The 21,790-nt window shown below is 39.4% G+C and overlaps 1 protein-coding gene across 5 annotated transcripts in view; it reads right to left on the reverse strand.

Moving 5' to 3' along the window:
* The window catches only part of GTDC1 (glycosyltransferase like domain containing 1), a 387,636-nt gene extending 366,048 nt beyond the window's left edge, over nucleotides 1-21,588 (reverse strand). For 2 of the 5 annotated variants that reach the window (XM_037848608.1, XM_037848606.1), the window contains exon 1: nucleotides 21,288-21,582. The gene's annotated coding sequence lies outside the window, so the exon portion shown is untranslated. Of the gene's footprint in view, nucleotides 1-20,874; nucleotides 20,891-21,287 lie in introns of those variants that run through there. The other 3 variants (XM_037848609.1, XM_037848614.1, XM_037848613.1) reach the window with 3 other exon arrangements.
* Nucleotides 21,589-21,790: the final 202 nt, after the last annotated feature.

The following is a 21,790-nucleotide window of genomic DNA, read 5'->3' on the forward strand; positions in this document are numbered from 1 at the left end:
TGGCAAAAGAGTTGAGGGTACGAATGTGTGTAAAACTTGGTTAAAAAAAAACTTTTTAAGAATCCATACTTCAATTTAATGCATTAAGACCTTAGCACTGAGACTAATGGATTGTTTGTGTGTTTCTTGATTTACGTAAATCCATACAAATCTGCTAGGCACTTCACACCTTTCTTTTTACTTTCACATCTGAAATGCAGCAATATGGATAGACGAGATATGTATTTAAGATAACAACAATGTGAACAGACACACTCCTGGAGCTATAGCTACCAGCTATAGCTATATACCAGCTATAGCACCAAGATACTCATTCATATTCTGGGAAGACTTTTAGAAAACAATCACTTGCTATGAAACTAATTGCACTGCCAAATGCTTCTTGGGATTATATGTAAAAATTATCCTCTTCCCTGCATTTTACCGTTTTACATCAAGGAAAGTAATAAACTATGTGATAAGACTTAGAAGTTTGATTTTGATGCTTATAACCATACAGATTCTTAAGTGAATAACATTTTCAACTTGAAAATGCACACTATATCTTATAAAAGAAGATACTTTGTGCATTACTAAAGAAATCCACAAATGACATGTAAAAATATCAGACTTCAACTGGAGTTAGGATAGGGGCAAGCATACTTAACTATTATGAATGAAACCATTATTTTTAAAGTAAAATTTTCACATGTCCTGTGTGAATGAGCGTATCTCCCCAGCCATCCACCCATTCCTTATCCCATGCCTTTGATCATTCCCTCATCCTACAATGTCTTTCCTCTCCTGATACCTTTTTCTTCCTTTAAAGTCCGGCTCAAACTCGGCCTCCTCCACAAAATCTGCCTGAACCCAACATTCTCACAGCATTGCCATTAAACGTCTAGAGCACCTGTTATTCTGCCTTGGATTAAGTTTAGCTAATTATACTAAAGCATACGCTCCCTGAGGGCAGAAAATGTCTTAGTCATTTTTGCCTTCCCTGAAATGCCTAGCACAAACTTACATATGCTGCTGTAAGTGCTCACTAAAGGTTTGTTCAACTAACCTAATATTTCATTAAACTAGAAAGTGATCAAATAGGCTGAACTCAATGGGAAATATGCCTTAATTTTCTTCCATCACTTCTTCAAATATTCCTCCAGATACTCTTTGAATAGGCCAGGAAATTTAAAGTTTAAATTGAAGGTGCCACCACCCCAACCCCAGGCCTTCAAAGAGAAAGACCATAATCAGTTTTTTAATATTCCTTTTAGATCTTTCACTTTTCTCCACTTTCTTCTTCATCATCTGGTTCCTCCAAGTCAGGTAAGGCAGAGGAAGAGGGCGAAATGCCCTACGTGCCCACTAGTTGCCATGGGCGTTTACTGGGCGGCCATGATATGGGATGATCTACTGTCCCTATGTAATTACTAATAGTACCCTCTTTCACTCTCAAAGGGGCCCAGTTTGGGCAATACCTTATAGGGTTTCACAGTAGGGTGGCCATAAGTCACAACCAGCAAAAAGAGACTGGCATCTCACCTGCATTATGCCCTAGTATGGGGAAACATTCTGAAGCTTATCCCTTGCTACCCACCCACAGTTCCCTCATATGGCAGGCAGCACTCCTTGGCAGAGTCCATCAAAATAACTCAAGCCTAGTTAACTTCCATGGTGTCCACTTGGCAGGAAGTTAAAAAAAAAAAAAAAAAAAAAAAAAAAAAAACCCATGCCTCTTACCATAACAGATGGTCAAATGCAGACTGTTCCCACTGCTGCCCTCTCGTTCAGCATACCATTGCAGCTGGCTCCAGTCATTCTCCCTACTAGGGGGCAGGTCTATGTTCAGGTATGCCCCAGACTCCAGGGAATATGTGTCACACTCTCTCAAGAACTCTCTAGAAGATGCCATGGCAGCATCAGGAAACAAGATTTTGCAGCTCATTAAACACCCAGATGAGAAGTTAAATACAATCTGCACTTCTGGCAAGCACACCCAAATCCCCAGCTGGGAACAAAAGGCCCTTTTGGGGAGAGACAGGAAAATGTCACAGAATTAACTAGATTAAACAACTAGATTAACAATTCTTCACCTGAATGACTCTTTTAATCCCTCTTTCCTAATTTCTCCTACATAACTGGGAAGTGGTGTCATAGGTGAACCCTATCTATTCTCTTTTACTGAGCCCACATGATGTGTAGTGCCCCTCTTTAGAATGCAGAGGTTTTCATCTCTGGAACTTAGGCTGAAATTTTGAAACACACAAGTTCTAGTCATTATCCTATTACCTAAAGTGTAATTCCCCTACATTATAGTCACTGCTTACCATTATGAGAGACCCTTCATTTAAAAAAAAAGGTTGGGGGGATTACTGACTAAAGAAGTCAAGGAAAAGGAAAAAAGGGGATTCCTTTTCTGGTCATACAAGCTATACCTCAGTAGACTGAAGTATTATTCAAATTTGAAACATCTCATTTGGTTATACAGACATTTAATGAAGAGCCACTGCATAAAACGGAGAATACTCATATTAAAATTCAGATTAAAGCATATGCTACCTACAAAATAAAATGAAAATTAAAAATTCTGTACAAAAAATTCAGTCAATAATTGCATATCCATTTAAAGTAATCCTAGATATACCTTAACTCATTGGGATTTCTTAAAAATAGATATATCATAAAAGCATTTGCTGATTTCAAGTATTTCTGAAGAACACTCCTAAAAGCTCTCTGTCTACAGAAAAATTATTTAGAACAAACCAATATGTATTCTTAGTACAAAGTGCAGGAAGTGACAGACTTAAACTATAAAAATATAAGGTGGGAATGGTATAATCACTTTGGAAAGAGTTTAGCAGTTTTTTATCATAAAATTAAAACATACCATTGATCCTATAACAGAACAATTCCACTTCTAGGTATTTAACCCAGAGAAAGTAAAGTGTATGTCTACAAAAAGACATACAAAAATTCTGAATATAGCAGCTATTCATTCACAACAGCCAAAACCCATAATAAAACTCAAATGTCCATTAAGAGGGGACTAGATAAACAAATTATGGTAAAAGGAATACTACTCAGCAGAAAAGAGAATGAACCACCAACACACACAACCACATGGATAAACCTCAAAAGCACGTTTTAGAAAAGAAGCTACATACGAAGGAGCTACATACTCCATGATTTCATGAATATGATGGTCAAGAACAGACTAACCTAATCTATGGAAATAAAAATCAGAACAGCGGTTGCCTTTTGAAAGGGACATAAGGAATCTTTGGGGGATGATAAAAATATTCTGTATCTGGAATGGGGGTGGGTAGTTTCATGGATGTATACATGCCAAATTCATTAATTATACTCTTAAAAGTGGGTGTATTTTATTGTATATAAAGTACAACAAATAAAAATGGTTTTTAAAAAGTCACATCTGACATCTTACTTCTGAACATCAAGAACAGCCAGTTAAGGTAAAGCATCACCTCTTGCAGAAATGCTGAAAATTTATTGTTGATAACTGTAACAAACTTATAGCCTAACTCGGATTCTAAAACACAAGTTCAAGTCAAAAGCACTTACCCACCGTAGCAAGGATACAAGGATAATTTTGCCCTAAAAACTTTTAAAGCATTCACAGAATGAATGGGAATAACAGCATGTCTTTTCTTAGATTGTTATCTAAATCCAAGTGAAGAACACTGCTTCATGTTTGACAACATAAAATATGAATACAACTTCATGTTCAAGATAACACTTTTCCTCTTATCCAATATTTTCTCTGCCTACTAGCAATATCTGAGGAGTATACTACATTTCAGTAACATCTATTACTAAATCATTTTTCCTGCTCTCTCTTCCCAAGTTTTAATCTTTTTTTGAGCAAAAATTCTATCTAGGAATATCATATAACCACTTCACTCCTGAACAACCCTCCTTACTTCTTTCCCTTTGTGTAACTGCCTCATTTATTTGCCTGTGCTCTACTTGCAACTTTTTTCCCTGTATTTCCCAGCAATTAAAAAAAAATATTTTGCACTCTACCATTTTGAGTTCAATTATCTCAATATTTTTTTTCTGTCTTCTACATCTCTCACCAAAGTGCCAAAGTACAAATGTGTAGTCTACTTTACCACACTGCCACCTCTCTGGGGACCAATGACAAAGCCAAAGATCCCTTATCATTTCACTCAAAAACATACTTGGATCTTTTGACCCTTCAAAGCCCTATTGTACAGTTGCCTTCTACATCTAGAAATGTCACTGCTAAGGCACTATTCCTAACCAGTGGTTGAATGTGTCCTTTCCAAGATGATGTTTGGTTATAGGCTGTATACTTTGCTTGTAAAGCCTGTAAACGTTAACAGTTTTTTTAATGGACTTCATGACAGTGTTATCCAGCACCCCAAGCTTTTTAGTAGTCAACTTTAACTATATCATACTGTTTAAAACAGTCCTCTTGCAAGCACTTTTTCTAAACATTCTACTTGTGAGTTAATCCAATTCAGCTCATGGTACATAAATTGGTGTGGTAGCTCATTATTACCCATCCTTCATATGTGGATTTTGTACTCTGGCACAAGTTACACATGAAAGTTTGGTTAAACATTACTATACTAATATCTAAGGGTAGTTGGAAGTGTTTGAGTCCAGATACAACATTTGCAAATGTATCATATCACTGCTCTCCAAGGAGGTTTCAACATTATTTTGATTTGCTAAAGCTGCCGGAATGCAATATACCAGAAATGGATTGGCTCTTACAATGGGGATTTATTAGCTCACAAATTTATAGTTCAAAGGCCATGAAAATGTCCCAATTAAGGCCTCAAGAGGAGGATGCCTTCTCTCAGGAAAGGTTGCTGCCATCTGGGGTTCCTCTGTCACGTGGGAAAGCACATGGCAGCATCTGCTGGTTCTTCTCTCCCAGCTTCTGGTTTCAAAATGGCTTTTTCTTTCTCTCTTAAATATCTCTGGACATTTTCTCTCTAAATGTCTCTGGGCTCTCTCAGTTTCATCTTTTTTTTTTTTTATCCTCTCATAGAGGACTGCAGCAAGGGGATTAAGACCCACTTTGAATGGACTGGGTTATATCTCCATGGGAACAACCTAATCAAAAGGTCCCACCCAACAACAGGTCTTCTCCCACAGGATTGGATTAAAAGGACATGGCTTTTCTGGAGTACACAGCAGATTCAAACTAGCACCATCTGGAGCATGAAGTCATTCATTTTAAAAACTTATTATCTTAAAATCCTAAAATCTTCCCATAATGTATGTTGGCATTTCAGATTACTTGTTTATTTCTTCATTTTTCAATCATTGGAAAGAAAAGGCCTCTGTTCAAAATGAGCCATTGGCTTTAGGACTTTCTATCTTTATTTCTAACTGTAAGATCTTGGATATCCCATTTAACTTCTAGTTTCCTCATGAGAAAACTGGATAAACAGCCCTGCTTTCAGGTTTTGAAAGAATTAAAATGACGTTGTTGTGACTTAGAACTATGTACCTGAGAAAAACATGTTCTCAAACTGAATCCATTCCTGCAGATGTGAACCCACTATAAGCAGGACCTTTTGATGAGGTTACTTCAGTTAAAGTGTGACCCAATTCAATAAGGATGGACCTTAATTCCATTACTGTAGTACTCTATGAGCAGAATAAAATTCAGGCAATGAGAAAGTCAAGCAAGGCAAGAAGCTGCAGATCAACAGAATCAGGAAGAAAAGGGAGAGGCCAGGATAGGCTGCCATATGCATTGCCCTGTGACAGAGGAGCCCAAGACCAAGGATCACCAGCAGCCAGCCCCAGAACGCCAGTCTTCAGAAGAAAGCATCATCTTTGTGACTACCTTCATCTGGGCTTTTCTCAGCCTCAATATGATGAGCTAATAAATTCTCATTGTTTAAGCCATCCTTTTGCATGGTATTTGCTTGAGCAGCCAGGGAAACTAAAACAGATTTTGATAACGGGAGTGGGATGATGCTATTGCAAATATCAAAAATATGGAAATGCCTGTGGAATTGATGAGTAGAGGCTGGAAGAACTGTGAGGTGCTTGATAGAAAAGGCCCAGATTGCTTTGAAGAGACTGTCAGTAGGAATATGGGTACTCAAGGTACTTCCAGTGAGGCCACAGAAGGAAATGATGAATGTGTTATTGGAAAGGGAAGGGAAGGCAATCCTTGTTTTAAAGTGGCAGAGAACTTGGTGAAACTGAGTTCTGATATAATATGGAGAGTGTGAAAGTGGTGAACCTGGATATTTAGCTGAGGAGACTTCCAAGCTAAGTGAGGAAGGTGCAGCATGATTTCTCCTTGCAGCTTATAGTGAAATGTGAGAGTAAAGGGATAAGCTGAGAAATGAACTCCTAGGCACAAAGAAACCAGAAATTGATTGTTTGGAAAATTCTGAGCCTATCTAGATAGTATGCTCTGAGACTAGAGCCAGAAGCAGCTCTATCAGGAACCTCCCTGAGCTTCCAGAAAGCAAGTGCCCAGAGAATAGAGCTCCATGTGACAGTGTAACTGAACATGGAACCAGTCGGCCATTTCAGTGGAAGTCAGGACTGGAAGTGCAGTTACGCAGGAAGGATCTGTGAGAAGTTCTTCTGTCTGATGGTTTGGATCCCTGTGAACTGCATGCAAAGCCAACAAGGTTTTTGTAAAAAAAAAAACTGTATGAGCAGAACTACCGCCAGCCTGCACTGAAAAAGGACTGGGAAGGGACAAACTGAAGGAAAAATTATTTCAAGGGTAGAACCAGGGTAGCTGAGGTCTGGACCGAAGGTATCTCCTTGGGCCAAGAGAGCAGGCCCACCCATGCATGTGGAAGGGGGAGGTTCACCTTTGCACTTGAAGAGGGGAAGTCATCTGCCCTGGCACTTGAAGGAACAGACCTTACATCCCATTGTTCAGGAAGAGTCTGCCACCCCAACGCTCGGAGGTGGTGGGGCCTGTGCCCTGGGTGTGCAGAGAGCCTGGATGCCATCATGATGCTCAGAGAGAGTGCAGCCTTCACACCAGCATTCAGGAAGAGCGTGGCAGTTGTGCAAGTAATTGGAAGTGGTGGAGCTTCTGCTCCCTCAGGCCCAGAGGACAAAGCATCAATCCACAGATGATTCTCAGAACTTGAAATCTAATGGTCTTTACCTTGCTGGGTTTCAGAATTGTTTGGGTCCTGAAACCCATTTTCTTTCCAATTTCTCCCCATTAGAATGGGAATAGTTATCCTTTTGCCTGTCTCTCTCTTGTATATTAGAAGCAGATAACTTGTTCTCTAGGTTTCACAGATCACAGACAGAGGGGAATGGTGCCTCAGGAGAGACCACACCCATAACTGATTTTGATGATTTTATACTTAGCATTGATTCTGAAATGACCTAAGTATTTGAGAATATTGTGATAAAATAATGTATTTGCATGTGGAAAGAAGTCTTTTGGGGGGTCCAGAGGGCAGAATGTGGTGGCTTGGAAAACCATGCTCTTAAACTTAATCCATTCCTGCAGATGTGAACCCATTGTAACTAGGACCTTTTGATGAGGTAAGGTTACTTCAGTTAAGGTGTACCCAACCCAATCAGAATGAGTCTTAATCCTATCACTGGACTCCTTTATAAGCAGAATGAAATTCAGAGAAAGCCACAGGAAGCAAGAAGCTGAAGATCAATGAACCAAGAAGAGAAGAGCGAGGCCAGGAGAGGACACCATGTGTACTGCCGTCTGACAGAAGAGTCCATGACCAAGGATCACCAGTTCAGCCTCAGAATACCAGTCTTCAGGAAGCAAGTGTCACCTTGATGGCACCTTAATTTGAACTTTTTCCTGGTCTCAAAACCACAAGATAATAAATTTATTTCAATGCCTGGAATATAGGAGGCTCCCAATAAACAATACACGATAGTAATAAACCACTCGAATTCCACTGATATTCTTCCTCTAGCACCCTTACCAATCAACAAATACTAAGTGCTCATCTATGATCTTATTACAGTAACATTTACGATCTCATCCTCACTTTTACATGCCATTAATTTTCCAATGTCTGGAATAGCTTCACTTTCTCCATTCACAAAATCACCTCCCATTCTCCTAAAGCCCAGTTTGAAAGCAACTTTAATTATTTATGAAGTTAGGGAGAAAGGAGATGGGGTAAGGATCCACCTACACAGTCAATGCTCTACTAAAGTGAACAAAGTAACGTATGCCTAGTATACCCTTAACTTACATGAGTCTTTCTCCAAAAGTCTTCCTCATGTCCTATAAATAAGAGTAAACAGGCCCTATGTAAAACCTAATTGGTGGAGAAAAAGATACCATTGATAATTCTCAAGACCCTCCAAATTCCAATGTTCTTGCATCTTAGAAACTAGTCATAAGAACTCACCATGAGGTGGGGGTTGGAGGGGAAATAAAATGAAATACTCCTTTAACCACTAATCCAAAACTAATTTTAAACACCTGGATTTTTTTCTTCTCTTGATGATTTTCAACAAAGCACTTAATGGTTCAAGAATCATTTAAAAGATTAATGCAGATGACTTCTTGCAACTGTATTCTCAAATTCAATTAAACAGCACACTATTCTGCAATGAACTACCTAAAAGTACTTACCTGTGAGATGTCTTCTCAAATTCAAAATGTTCAGGTGAATTAAGAACTGCTACCTTTCAAGCTGTAGTTATACACCCTTCTGTACGTTATGTTTTGAAAAATGCTTAGTTAAAAGGAAAAACTAATAACTGCAATCCACAAATACTCTATTTGTTGTTCCCTCCCCCTTACTGAAGAGGGTTATCAGAAGCACACAATGGTCTTCCTGATTTGAATGTGCTATCCAGATTAGGTTCACATATCTTATTAAATATATCTTATCTATAAGGTAGAAAGGGGCTTGCTGCTTTATTTAAATACACACACACACAGTCTTAGTCCTTCTTAAAGTGCTTTATAGTTAAAACTAGCAAAGTTTTCCAAATATTAATCATAGTAATCCTAAATCCAAGACACACGGTAGTTAAGTTGTGGCAAAATAAATGAATGGCAGGGCATTTTATTTCAAAATCCCTGAGTTCTAGGATATAAACATCCATAAGAACATCCCTTTCATTCCAGATTCAAAAGAGTATAAGGCATTCAAATGCTACAACACACCTGTCTTCCAGTTACAGGCACTGCTTCAATGAAAAAATAGCTTAAAAACCATGAAATGAAAAAATTCCACATAAAGCTACTGCACGATTCTGATCTCTAATCTGACTTGTAAATTAGATGTGTGTAACTTCCACTATCCAGCAACCTGCAGATCTTTTTCATAGCAGGATGGCTATGCTGGTTGCACTGCACAACCAAAGACATGCAATGGTGGCAGTGGCATACTGACAAACTGAATAGTGTATGCCTCGAATAAAGATTTCAAGGTAAGTTATGAGGAAGCCTTTTTCTGTTTGTAGATGAGCAATATGATCTATATACAATGTAATCTGTTTTATATCCTGGGCTGCTAGTGTTTTTGATGAACGCTAAAATGGAAAAGAATGTTGAACACTCGCCGAGGGAAAAAATGGGATTCAACTTTGAGAGAATCCACCCACCTGGTTTCCTAGCACTATTTTCAAATCCTCTATTACTGATATAAATAGACAAACATATACCAAAAGCAGGGACTCTAACCATATAAAATACAGATTTGGTTCAGCAAATACTCTGATGTCCTAATTTTACTGTGATTCAATAGTACTATAAAACATATTAGGTTAATTTCCAGTTCACACCTGCTTGCTAAATCATTTTTAAGTGTGCTAAGAGGACCAAAATATTAATTTATTAATTCAACTGTTTTATGCACATTAACACATACAGTATGATTTTCTATTTTCTATTGAATTCAAGAGCTTATTCAAAAGACATTTTCTAGACAATTCTGGATAGTGTAGTTTTTTGCAAATAGAAACATATTTTCAACATTCTAGGGGCAAGCACAAACTCAAGAATCCCTGAAGCAAAAACTTCCACATGAAAATCACAGCCCTCAAATTAACCTTTTTAGTAAACAGATGTTTTTCTTTACTGTATTTCCCTTACAGGAGAGCCCAATACTAAAAGGTGATAACTAAATAAGCTTCATAAAGACAGTATCTTTAAAGTTCGATTACCAAGGCAATATATTAAACATTCCCCAAGTAAAATTCAAATTACCACCACCACTCCCACCAAAAAAAAAAAAATCTATTTTATTTAGTCATGAAGTCCTTGGAATCATAGTAGGGCTTGATGCCATATTGGTGTCACACTCTGCCAGTCATCTGCCAGCCTTCTTTTTCAACTTCTTTGTCTACTAGTGCATCACTGGACCCAGCAGGCAGCTTACTCAGACAATTTCAGTAACGGATTTTGGCTCTCTGTGCATAATAGACGAAAATCCTTATGAAGTATCCAGTTTGTCTTACAGCTGAAAGATTTGAACCTGCTGCAGATGTCACATCTAAATTCTTGAATGGATTTTTATCACCAGTGTCACCTATAAAACAAGATAGTGTCACCAACAGCATTGTCCTAGAAAACATCTATTTCACTACTGCTAAGCTTTCTGCATCATAATTGATAGTTAATTGTTTGCCTAAAGAGGAGTCAGCAAACTAGAGACCATGGGTGAAAATCTAGCCCACTGCCTATTCTTGCATAGCCTGTGATCTAAGAATGGTTTTTACATTTTTAAATGGTTGAGGGGAAAAAAAGAGAATATATTGTGATGTGAAAATTATATGAAATTCAAATTTCAGTAACCATAAATAAAATTGTATTGGAACATAGCCATGTTTATTCACTGATGTATTGTCTATGGCCACTTTTGTGCTACAATAGCAGTCCTAAGAAGACGCAACAGGGGCCATAAAGCATAAAATGTTTACTATCTGGTCCTTTATAGAAGAAATTTGCTGACCCCTAACCTAGAGGATTTTTAGTAGGTAAGTAACATGATACCTAATGTCTGTTGCATAAAGAAACTGACTGGAAAGACCATGATGATCCAGTTGTTCTCCTGCCTCACGTCTATCCATCCATTTAACAAACATTTGTTGTGCCAGACCGCTTACTCCTGTCCAGACAGCTAGAGTCACTTTGCTCTCCCCTTTGGCTTAGCCTTGCTGCAATCTAAGAGGTCAATATTGCCCTTGGGAAGGAAGAGGACAAGGAAATTAGCTTCAGGTCAAATTCCAGCTCTCCTACGCTGACCTCCACCCTGTCCTGAGTTCTCCTCTAGATTTCTGCTTTATATCAACTGTTCCCCATAATGGGCTTCCTGTATTTGCTACCAATCTCACGAAAGTCTAGATCTGCCACCAGAAACACCAGGGCAGTGTAATGAGTCACAGCATTCATTGAATCGTGCTGGCTGATAATCAGTTCTGCCTCTGCTCCAATAGCCACCCTGTAATTTGAATTTGTTTGGGGATACTTGTTAATAGTTTGCATACTCCAACATTTTCCTGGCCTCTATTTCTCCTCCCGATCATGACTATCCCTGAAGTTCCTTGGTTTCCTTTTACATTCAAGGCTGTGGCCTATGAATGTTTGAGTTTAACCTTCCCAACTGGCCTGCCATCCTGTTGCTTGAGCTCAATTCTTACAATAATCACACATAAGGACATAACAAAACACAATTCTATATAGATGGATTTCCCAACCTAGGAATACCCAACTTAAGACATCTCTTATTTTTTAGCAAGTGCCCCAAATGAAAATATATGGACTCCAAGCAACATTCAAAACATCCCTTCTTTTTCCCTCCACCACTGCTAGTTAGCCCACTGTCTACCTATTTCATCTCAGAGTGTTACTCACCCTCTATCCACTCCTTGCGTGCCCAAGGTACCTGGATCTCTTGTGCACTCCTTCGGAATGTATGAACTCATGCCTCACTTTGCTATTAAAATTTTATTAGTGCTGTTTCTATTGTGAGGGGGAAAGCGGGGGGACTCACTACCATTGTTAGACTACAAAGGAGAAAAAAACTGTTTGGCTGCACTTTTACAAGTTAGAATGTAACTCTTCACAGAAAGACTTTAATAGTCCACAATGAGTCTGAAATGCCCCTACTACTAATGGCACTAAAGAATTAATCTGTAATTCATATTATACTATTGCAAATAATTAATAAACACATTTGGAACATTACCCATGCATAAATTGTGGATTGACTGTACTGGAAAAGGGCTATGAAATGTCAGGAAGACATTACAGAAGACAGATTAGTCTGGTGTGAGGACTTCAAATAAAATGGCAGTTTACTTTCAACAAAGTGAGTTTCACTAGAACCATGACATAGCTGGCCATCGTGGACAGCTCCAAGCACTGTATGCACAGCACACATCCAAAAGGGTGGTTATCAAATATAGGCAGGTTGACTGGAAAAACAATTAAATGTATTTCAATTGTGGGTAGCAATCATATAAGTAGCATCAATCTTAAATAAAAACTAAAATCTCTTTTAAAATCACAAACAGGAACCCTCCGCTCATTGGGGGAATGATGCAAGAGTTCAATGACATGATTTCACAATCAGGAAAAGGAACTAGAGGTATGTAGTCATATTCCAAAGAAATACTCAAAAGATTGGAACTTTAAAACTGTAGTCATTTGATAAGTCTGGACTCTCCCCTAAAGCAGTGGTTCTCAAACTTTTCAGTCGCAGGACTCCTTTGCAACCTTAAAAATTATGAGGATTCCCAAGACCTTTTGTTTATGTAGGCTATAACTGTCAATATTTACCATATTATGAGAAAATTTGAAAATATTTATTAATTCATTTTAAAATTTTAGTAATAGAATACTTAATAAGACAAATAGCATATATTAATGAAAAATCATTTTACACTTTCCAAAACAAAAAAAAACTTAGTGAGAAAAATGATATTGTTTTACAATTTTTATAAATTTCTTTCACTCCAAGCGTAACAGAAGACAGCTAGATTTTCATATCTGCTTCTACATTCAACTTGTTGCGATACGTTGTTTTGCTTGAATTATATGAAAAAAATATGGCCTCAGACATATATGGAGTGAGAAAAAAGGAGGCATGTGCTTTTCTGATAATTGTATATATTCTTCTTTGATAATACACCAAAACTTCACAAGTAGGAATTTCTAAAGAGTTAGTTATAATATGAAATTCAGAACCATATGAGCTTTTGGCATTCCGTTACTTGTTCCTTGGATAGATCTTTTATCCATAATTTTGTAACATCACATGAAAATAAATGTTCACTGAACTATGTAGATATATATCCCAAGTGTTGACATAATTCATTATGCAACAGAAAAATCTCACATTCATTAACATCACCACCCACCTCATCAGAAAAATCTTTAAATACTGAGAAGCTGACTAGAACACAGCAGATGATATAGAATTTTAATTTCACTTGAAAACTCTAATTTTATCACTGGCAACAATCACTGTCAGTTGTTTTCCTTGAAGTGGCAGGCTCACTTTGTTCATTTTCAAAAAAACGTCTGCCAATTACAAAGTCTGAGAATTATAGTTTGTCTAGTAGTCATTCTTTCAAGTAAAAATGATGTTTCATGAACAATGTGGCTAGTTCAGCTTGCAACTCACACAAGTGTCTTCCTCAAGAGACCCAATGTATTCTGGCTATGTAGCAAAAGAGCTTTTAGCATATTTCCTATTTCATCATAGAATATTAAAACAAAGTATAGTCAAGGATTTAGATTTAATAAAATGAATAATTTTTACTGCTTCAAACATATTCTTAAAAGAAATTGGCATTTTTGTTCATTTGTTTTGTTTAATGTGAATGTGTAACAGTGAAAAATATATGATTACTAGAGTACAGTTGGTGCCACCACCATTTAGTATCTACTAAATTATCCCCAGTTTTACCACCATTGCTTTTGCACCAGCAAGAGTGGAAAATGTAAAAAAAAAAAAAAAATAGTATCACTATGATAAGAGTTTTAACCTGATAGACCCCATGAAAAGGTCTCAGGAACCCCCAGGGTCTCTGTATACCACAATTTGAGAACTGCTGTCTCAAGAAAACATCAGAAGCTATGGAATGATAAATTGCCATCCATATAAAGATGTCTTTACAACAACCTTTTTATTAGCCTTTTTACCCTTTATTACCCATCTTACAGATGAAAACATTGAATCAAATAGATGACGTACCTTCACCTTGCCCAAGGTTACCCAAATGGAATCATGTGTACACAAACCCAAGTCGGTATGACTCCAGTTCTGAGTACGTAACATGCCCCGCCTCTTTCTACCACACAGTGTATCAGTGTATATAAACAGATTGATGGTTACATGAGTCTTACATAGTTTTAAAGTCAACTGAGCAACACCTCTATTTGGAAAGACTGTTACTAATTTGATGATCTCTGTCTTCAAAAGGAACAAAAGCCTACTTCCTTTTAAAATTGTCCATGATCTAGATAGACGGTTCATTAATTCACATTATTAAACACTTATCTGAATGACAACAAATTAAAGGACCTAAGATTACTTAAGAAAATAAAACAAAACAAAAAACACGTCCAGGTGATATTATCATCCTTATTTTATAGATAAGGAAACTGAAACCCAGAGAAGTAAAGTAACTAAGCTCCCCAAAGGCATATTGTTCGTACATGGTACAAAGTCAGAATCAGTTTGGACTGACCTTTAAACCCAAGTTTTTTCAATCACTCTGCCTGATACATATTTAGGAAAGCTTCAGGCAATGACCTAGGAACTGCTCACAAGATCGAGAGACAGAGCTTGCTGGCATCATATCCACGCTACCCAAGGTACCCTAAAGACCAAGAGGTAAAAAGCTGATGCAAGCCGAAACTAAAGAGCATGGCATCTATAGGTAATGCTAAAGAAGTAAAACTTAATTTATAAAGGTATTAGCATGTATCTCGTTGGCTAAGACAAGCTTGCCTCCTTAAAAAAAAAAAAGCTTTCTAAAGGAAAATGTCATCACAGCAACACAAGCTATCTACAGATTACACAACAGCTTTTAGATGCCAGCAGCCCAGGGACAATGCAAACCTTAGTAAATGACAGCAGAAATCATTTTCCTAAAACTTTCCTGAACTCTACTCAGTAAAATTTCCATTTCAAGTTAGGTCCTATAAAGGTCAGGGGCCATGCTCCAGTGTTTCTACTTTAGGCCCACAGTACAAGATGGCTGCTCAGTATTAAACCCTAAAGTGGGTAATGAAGGAATCAAGGTTTATCTGGCACAATTCACCCTTATCACTTGTTGTAACTCAACTTTTAGGAAGTATAAACATTTGAGAATGGACACGAAGTGTGGCTTTAATGTCAAACAAATCATGTTCTCAAGGAGTCCCCACACCCATGTTCTACAGGAAGGTGACAAAATGGAAGGCTGTGGTGTACCACCTAAAAGGGCAGCAGGACAGGCAAGAGATGAGCAATTATACTCGTCACAGAATACCACACTCTGGATTCCCTCTGTGGCAAAAGGAAAAACAAAAAGCAAAAACCCACTACAGAGCAATTTTACCTCCTCCCATCAATGATTCCTACATGAACAAAAAGAATTACAATCTAGTAATGTAAAAGCAGCTGACAGATATATAGGGGGAAAAAAAAACCAAGATTGAGGTCATGTCCCTTAACATGCATCATTTACACTAAGGATTCCCCCACTTATCTGAATTAATTTCATGTACCTCATTTCATTCAGATAATTGAAGCTTTCCTTTTAGAGTTGTAAAGTGTTTACCTCAACATAATTAGTAAACTGTCCACTTAGAAATACCACTAAAAAAATTACCAACCCCTCCTCTTAACACACACACACACACACACATACACTCCACTATCATTAAAAGTGTGAGATTTTAGCCTTCACGGGAAATTTAGTTCAGAAGTACTCTTTAAAAAATTAGCACAAGAAATTCTACAAGAAAAGTTATGGTCATTTCCTTTTTAATACAGTGTTCACATTACTTGTTAAAGACATGGTGATTTGCATGTTCACTACATGACTACTGTTCTGAAACCAAATTAAAGGTTTAGACTACTGAAGAGTTTGATGACTTGCCTCAATACAATAACTGGGATTGTATGGAGAACAAAATCAAAGAGGTCTCTCTTTTTTATGAGCAGGCATTTAAGGGCCTTATAATGAGAATTTACTCTTTAGTATATAATTACTAATGAACAAAAATGGGGCCATTAAGCTCACTTCTTTATAGTGCCATAAAACTTCTATGTGTAAGAAAGATAAAGTAATATACACATATTAATCAAACTCAAGAAAAATAGAAATATGCAAAGCCCTTATAATACATGGTACAAATTATATACCTTTTCTTAAGTAAATATCCTGCAAGATGAATGATGAAGCTATCTTTTACAAAGGTATGCATACAATTTAAAATACAGATTCTCTGGTACTGACAATGGCAATGAAATGTCTAAACCTCTTGCAGGAATTCTAAATTTCTATATGAACATTGGTTTCCCACACTGATAACTAAACTTACTTCTGGGATAAATTTATATCTAATCAATATTTATTTATCACTTCCTACATGCCAGAAACTGTAATGAGTGCTGAGTACACTGCCAGGAACATGACAAATTTGGTCCTAACCCTTGGAGTACATACTGTCTGGAAGGAAGACAGATAATGAACTAACATGCTACAAGAAAGTTTTACAGGTACCTGGTCAAATGAAAGCTCAAAACTGAAATAAGACCAGGATAGAATATTAGCCCTGAAAAATAATTGGCTACCACTGAAATTGGATAAAACTCATCTATTAATCGGCTTAGTTAAGAAGAATGCAGAGAACCCAACAAGGTTAGGCAGGAAAGGGACTTAATTCATCATAACTGGATGAATCCAAAGTGTCCTAGAATACCTGATGCAAATGAAAAGTTGAAAAGGGTTCAAATTATAGCAGCCAAAGAATAATACAACTCTTAGCTAGGCTGTCCTCAGTAGCTAAGGGGTAAATCTGGTGAGCGCAAGTTTAACAGGCAGTGTCACAGTATCTTAGCTCTGTGAGTTCTGCCCAGGTTGAAGCAGGACCCTAACCATCCACCTGTGCCCAAGAACACGTTACAGTCCCCTGAGCGGAGGAGGGAAGTCAAGGTCTGGCCAACCTGTCAGGGCGCTTAAACAGGCTCAAGACAAGGTTCCAGTCCCTCAAGAGACCCGGAATACAAAAAGCAACCTCACAAAAACCATCTTGACTCTACGGATTATTTAACACTTGAGTGGACTACTAAAGAAAGGTTATCGAATTGTTTCTTTGGTTACTTTTAAAAATAAATACTAAAAAGAAAAACTATCATCTGTTTAAATAATTTAAGTGTGACCCTACAAGGGTCTGTCCAATTCTCTATTCTAATACCATGTAGATCTATATTGAAATATTCTAGATGCCTTACAATACTACACACACACACACACACACACACACACACACTTTGTTAAAATATTTAATCCATATGTTTCAAAATTCCTGATGGGAAAAGTGTTTTTAAAAATGAAAATCTCAAAAAGTATGCCAAGGGTATGGTGCGACACCATACTTCTGTGAGAAATGGATGCTCAGTACAGTAGAACAATTACAAATCCCACCTTCTGGAAGAGATGGGGGTCTTAATGCAATTTCAGTCTTATAAATCAATTCAAGAACTATGTAGAAGAGACCTATATGATAGTGGGCAGGCCAGGTGGACTGGGACTGACATTAGAGGCAGCAATGATAGATGTGAAATGATTTGCTCCCTATAAATTTAACACCATCCAAGTCTACAGTAGTTAATTGTTTTCAGTAATACTGTCAGTGGAAAAAAAACATATGTAGTCCAAAGACGTGATCTCTGTGAAGGCTATTATCTAGATGACTCTACAAGTTCAAACAGGACTCACTCTACAGAATTGACACTGAACTTGCTAGGCTCAAACATTATTTACCAAGGCTACTCAAAGGGTGTAGTGATGGTACTTTCCAAAAAGAATGCTTGAAAATTTTCCTCAATTTGTTTTAATAAACAAAACATACTATTCTAATCAATTAAAGAAGGAATAAGTTTAAGATAAAAAGAAGGCACAGTGGTTTCTCCTTAAGTATCACCTACATGAAGCCCGACACATCAAATATACCCTAAAACTGTTAAAGTAAAATATCCTTTGAGGAGAGCTTGCCAAGGGAGTCTGAACTCCAAAAGTAATGTTCCTTACAAAGGTCTACATGCTGATAAATACATCCTTACACAGTGAAACCAAGTCTTTAAAACATGGCCTATGGCCTACAGTAACAAGTAGATGGTCATTCAATTCATGGTTTTCCTACTTTGCTCCGTAGAAAATTATATTGTTCTAGCTCTACTGAGGTGTTCTATTAATAAACTTAAAAAAAAATGGCATCCTTTCAATATCACAGTGATTAACATATTTTAAAGAATAAAATTCTCCATGTTAAGTTTCTTCTCCCAATCTTTCTAAAATATTTCCTGCTACCTCTTTCAATTCTGGAATCTAGACTAACATAGTATCTGATTCAACACAAAAACAGAAATTAGTCGTCCAGGCACTCTGCTACCTTCATAAGTTTGATTAAGCCCATCAAATCTATAATCATTTACAGAGCGCCCACAAACACTTGACACTGGACATATACAAATGAATAAGACAAGGCCCATCTTTAATGAAGCCCCCAGCAGGTCCCCCACAAGCTAAGTTAATTACTAAATGCCTAGACTATACACTGTGCTGTGGGGGATGCAAAGAATTAACCCCATCTCCCCACCCCCACCACATCCAGGACTTCAGGACATCCAGGATGTCAGCACTTCTGTCTTTGAGGCAGACTAAGAGGAATGATGCTGGGAAGTGCAGAAATTAGATTATTATATGTGAATAATTCACCATAACTCTAAGACTCTGGAATGACCAATCTCCTAGAATTGACATAAACTATCTGAGTCGACACTAAAAATGAAGATTCTTGAAGTAAAAAATAATTACTAAATTCAAACTGAAGCTGGAAAGTATTATTTCAGTAATAGTGTAAACATTTCCTAATTATAAAGTATTAAGGGATTCAAATGGCAAGTAAGACATATACTCAAAGCAGAAAAAAAAACTACTTTGCCTTTTTTTAAAACACCATAATCAAGACAAATTTTGGTGTAAGAATATACACTGGGGAGGTTTGCATTATCTAGTTAAATGTCTAGTCAATTAAGTCAACTAGCTCTATTCGGCTCCTGCTAAGTATTTTCAAGAAACTAATTTCTTTCTGTAAAATAGTGGGATTGGATTATACTGGTAAAGTACTGTAAAAAGCAAAAATTCTGAGCTTCTGTGATTCTTTTAAAACAATATGAGTAAACTGTCAACCAGTTTCAAAACAGGAGTCAAGGAGCCCTCTTAACTTCTCAAATTGGTATTGTTATAAAATTTAGTTTCCTACCTTATCTCAGATTTTACCTATTCACTGTTTTCAAGTTTGCCAAAGAAAGTTTCAGGATTCAAACTATAATCCTCCAACTCTCAATACTAAAATCGTTTCATTAAATATTGTACAGGACCCTAAGGAAAATCTATAATAAACGGGAGTGGGAGCTGAAGAGAATCTACTCCACATCAGACGGGAATGCACTAATTAAAATCCAAATTGGACTTGGAATGTGGGTTCCTACATGAAACTCCTGTCATGGTTAAAGCTTAAGGTTAAACAGGTTAATAGAATTCAATAAAATGGCTCTACTGAATTATACTAAACTTCTTTCCAGCAGTTCCTTTACCCGACCACTATGTAAGCTTTAAAACCAAATTCAGGGGTAGCGCCATATAACCAAGGCGAGCCACGGCACACTGGGGCAGCATAGTGAAATCCACCCCATGTGGAAAATCACTCACGTTTTCCATTTCAAACTGCAATACAGGTGGTGGGCAAAGTGTAAAGCCTTCTCTCTTTGAACCACCCGTCACACGCCTCAGGCACTCACTTAAAAGTCAGCTCAAAGATAACCTAATGCAATGGAGTTCTAAAAGACTCTTAAAAGTTTATTTGCGAGGAAAAAAAAAAAAAAAACTACCTCGGAACAAAAGGTTAAATAAATATCCTAATGCAACTTAGCTATTGTGTACACTGCTGGATTTACAAGGCTTAAATTGATAGAACCCTTCCACCTTTCCAGATTGTCTGGTTCTCGATCAAAGTAAGGAGACACTGAATCCTCATACGAGGGCTTTCTAGAGGTACACAATGAGATCTTCTGTCTCTGCTGGGAGGGGATTCGTGGGGGGACGGATGAGATCTGGAAAGTGAGGGCGACAATGGAGGCAAGCGCAAAGGTTTCCTTCAGGCAGGCCCGGGAGCGCGCATCCCGAGGGATCCGGTCTGGCAGCATCGCCGTCGGTGGGGAGGCGCCTCCGCGTGCTAAAGCCAACGCAGTGGACCCCGCAGACCCGGCCTCCCTTCTCCCCGCGCGAGGGCGGAGCACCCCGGCGCCCCCTCACCGGCCGCACGGGCTCCAACAAGGCAAGGAGGACGCGGCAGGCCGGACCGCGAGAAGCCGGTCCGCACGACACGTTTAAACCGAGAAAATGAAACTAGAAGAGTGGCCACTTTGCAAGACAGAAAACAAACAGCGGCCACCGCAACCCGCTCCTAGCGCGGGGCAGGCGGCTGCGAGGGGAGCCGAACGCGTGCGCCCGGGAACTGCACCGCCCGCGCGGCCCTCGGCTCCGCCCCTCCGGCTCCCCGCGCCGCCGCCACCGCCCCTCTGGGAACTCCGCGTCGCGCGGCCCCGCGGGGAGGGCGCCGGGGAGGGGAGGGGCCGCACTCCCCGCCGGCCCGCGCGGCTCCCCAACCCGGAGCCTACTCACCTCCTCCTCCTCCTCCTCGTCTCTCCCTCCTGGCCACCAGCGCGGCCCAGCCGGCGACGCGCTGACGCCGCGCCCCTCCCCCGCGGCCGCGGCCGCCACCCCTCCCGGCCTGCGGCCTCCGCGGCCTCCGGACGCGTCAGGCGCAGGCCCCGCCCCTTGGCCCTCCCGCGCGGCCCAGGCCCCGCCCCCTGCCCGGCCCGGACGCTGCGGGCGCGGAGTCCCTGAGTCAGCGGCCGCTTCCGCCCGCGCGAACCGCTCCACCCCACCCTGGTCGCCAGCCTGTCCAGTGGGCCCCGCTCCTCGCCTGCAGACCACTGCCCGCGAGCCTCACGCCGCTTCCTACTTCCCGGCGCGCCCTTTTTTTTTTCTCTCTCTCACCAGCACCCCCGTCCGCCCCTTCAGCTCTTTCCTACCGTTTTCTCCATCCGATAGCCCTGCTCTAAGCTCGCGTCGTCGCCTTCTCTCGCGACTGGAAGGTCTTCATAGCCCTCTAAGTCGGCCTCCGCTTCCTCCTTACAGTCTTCCTAAAGGTTCCATCTCTCCCTATCCCCGGCACGCTGAAGCCCCTGGGACCCGGTGCGTTCTAGGCTTCTTCTCCGCCACCTCTACCTGCTGTGCAGCTCGCACGTCCTCGGCGCCTGCTTCACCAGCGCGTCTTGATTTTCCTCCCTCTGGTACCCCTCGATTCCTCCTGGCTGGATCACGCTTTCCTGAATCTACAGTTTGCGCGTCCTTTTGATTCTGGCTACCCCACACACTTTCAGATGCAGTTTGGGTGTTAAACAATTGCATGTTCGCGGTCCCACTTACATGAAGAGAGTCACGCTGAGTAATTAAAAATCACAAAGCAGAACGATAGCGGTGGGAACCATCTTCTGACTTGCATGGGTCCACGAACACTTTCTTAATGCGATAA

Source organism: Choloepus didactylus, chromosome 9, assembly GCF_015220235.1.
Source record: "Choloepus didactylus isolate mChoDid1 chromosome 9, mChoDid1.pri, whole genome shotgun sequence".
NCBI classification, from domain to species: Eukaryota; Metazoa; Chordata; class Mammalia; order Pilosa; family Megalonychidae; genus Choloepus; species Choloepus didactylus.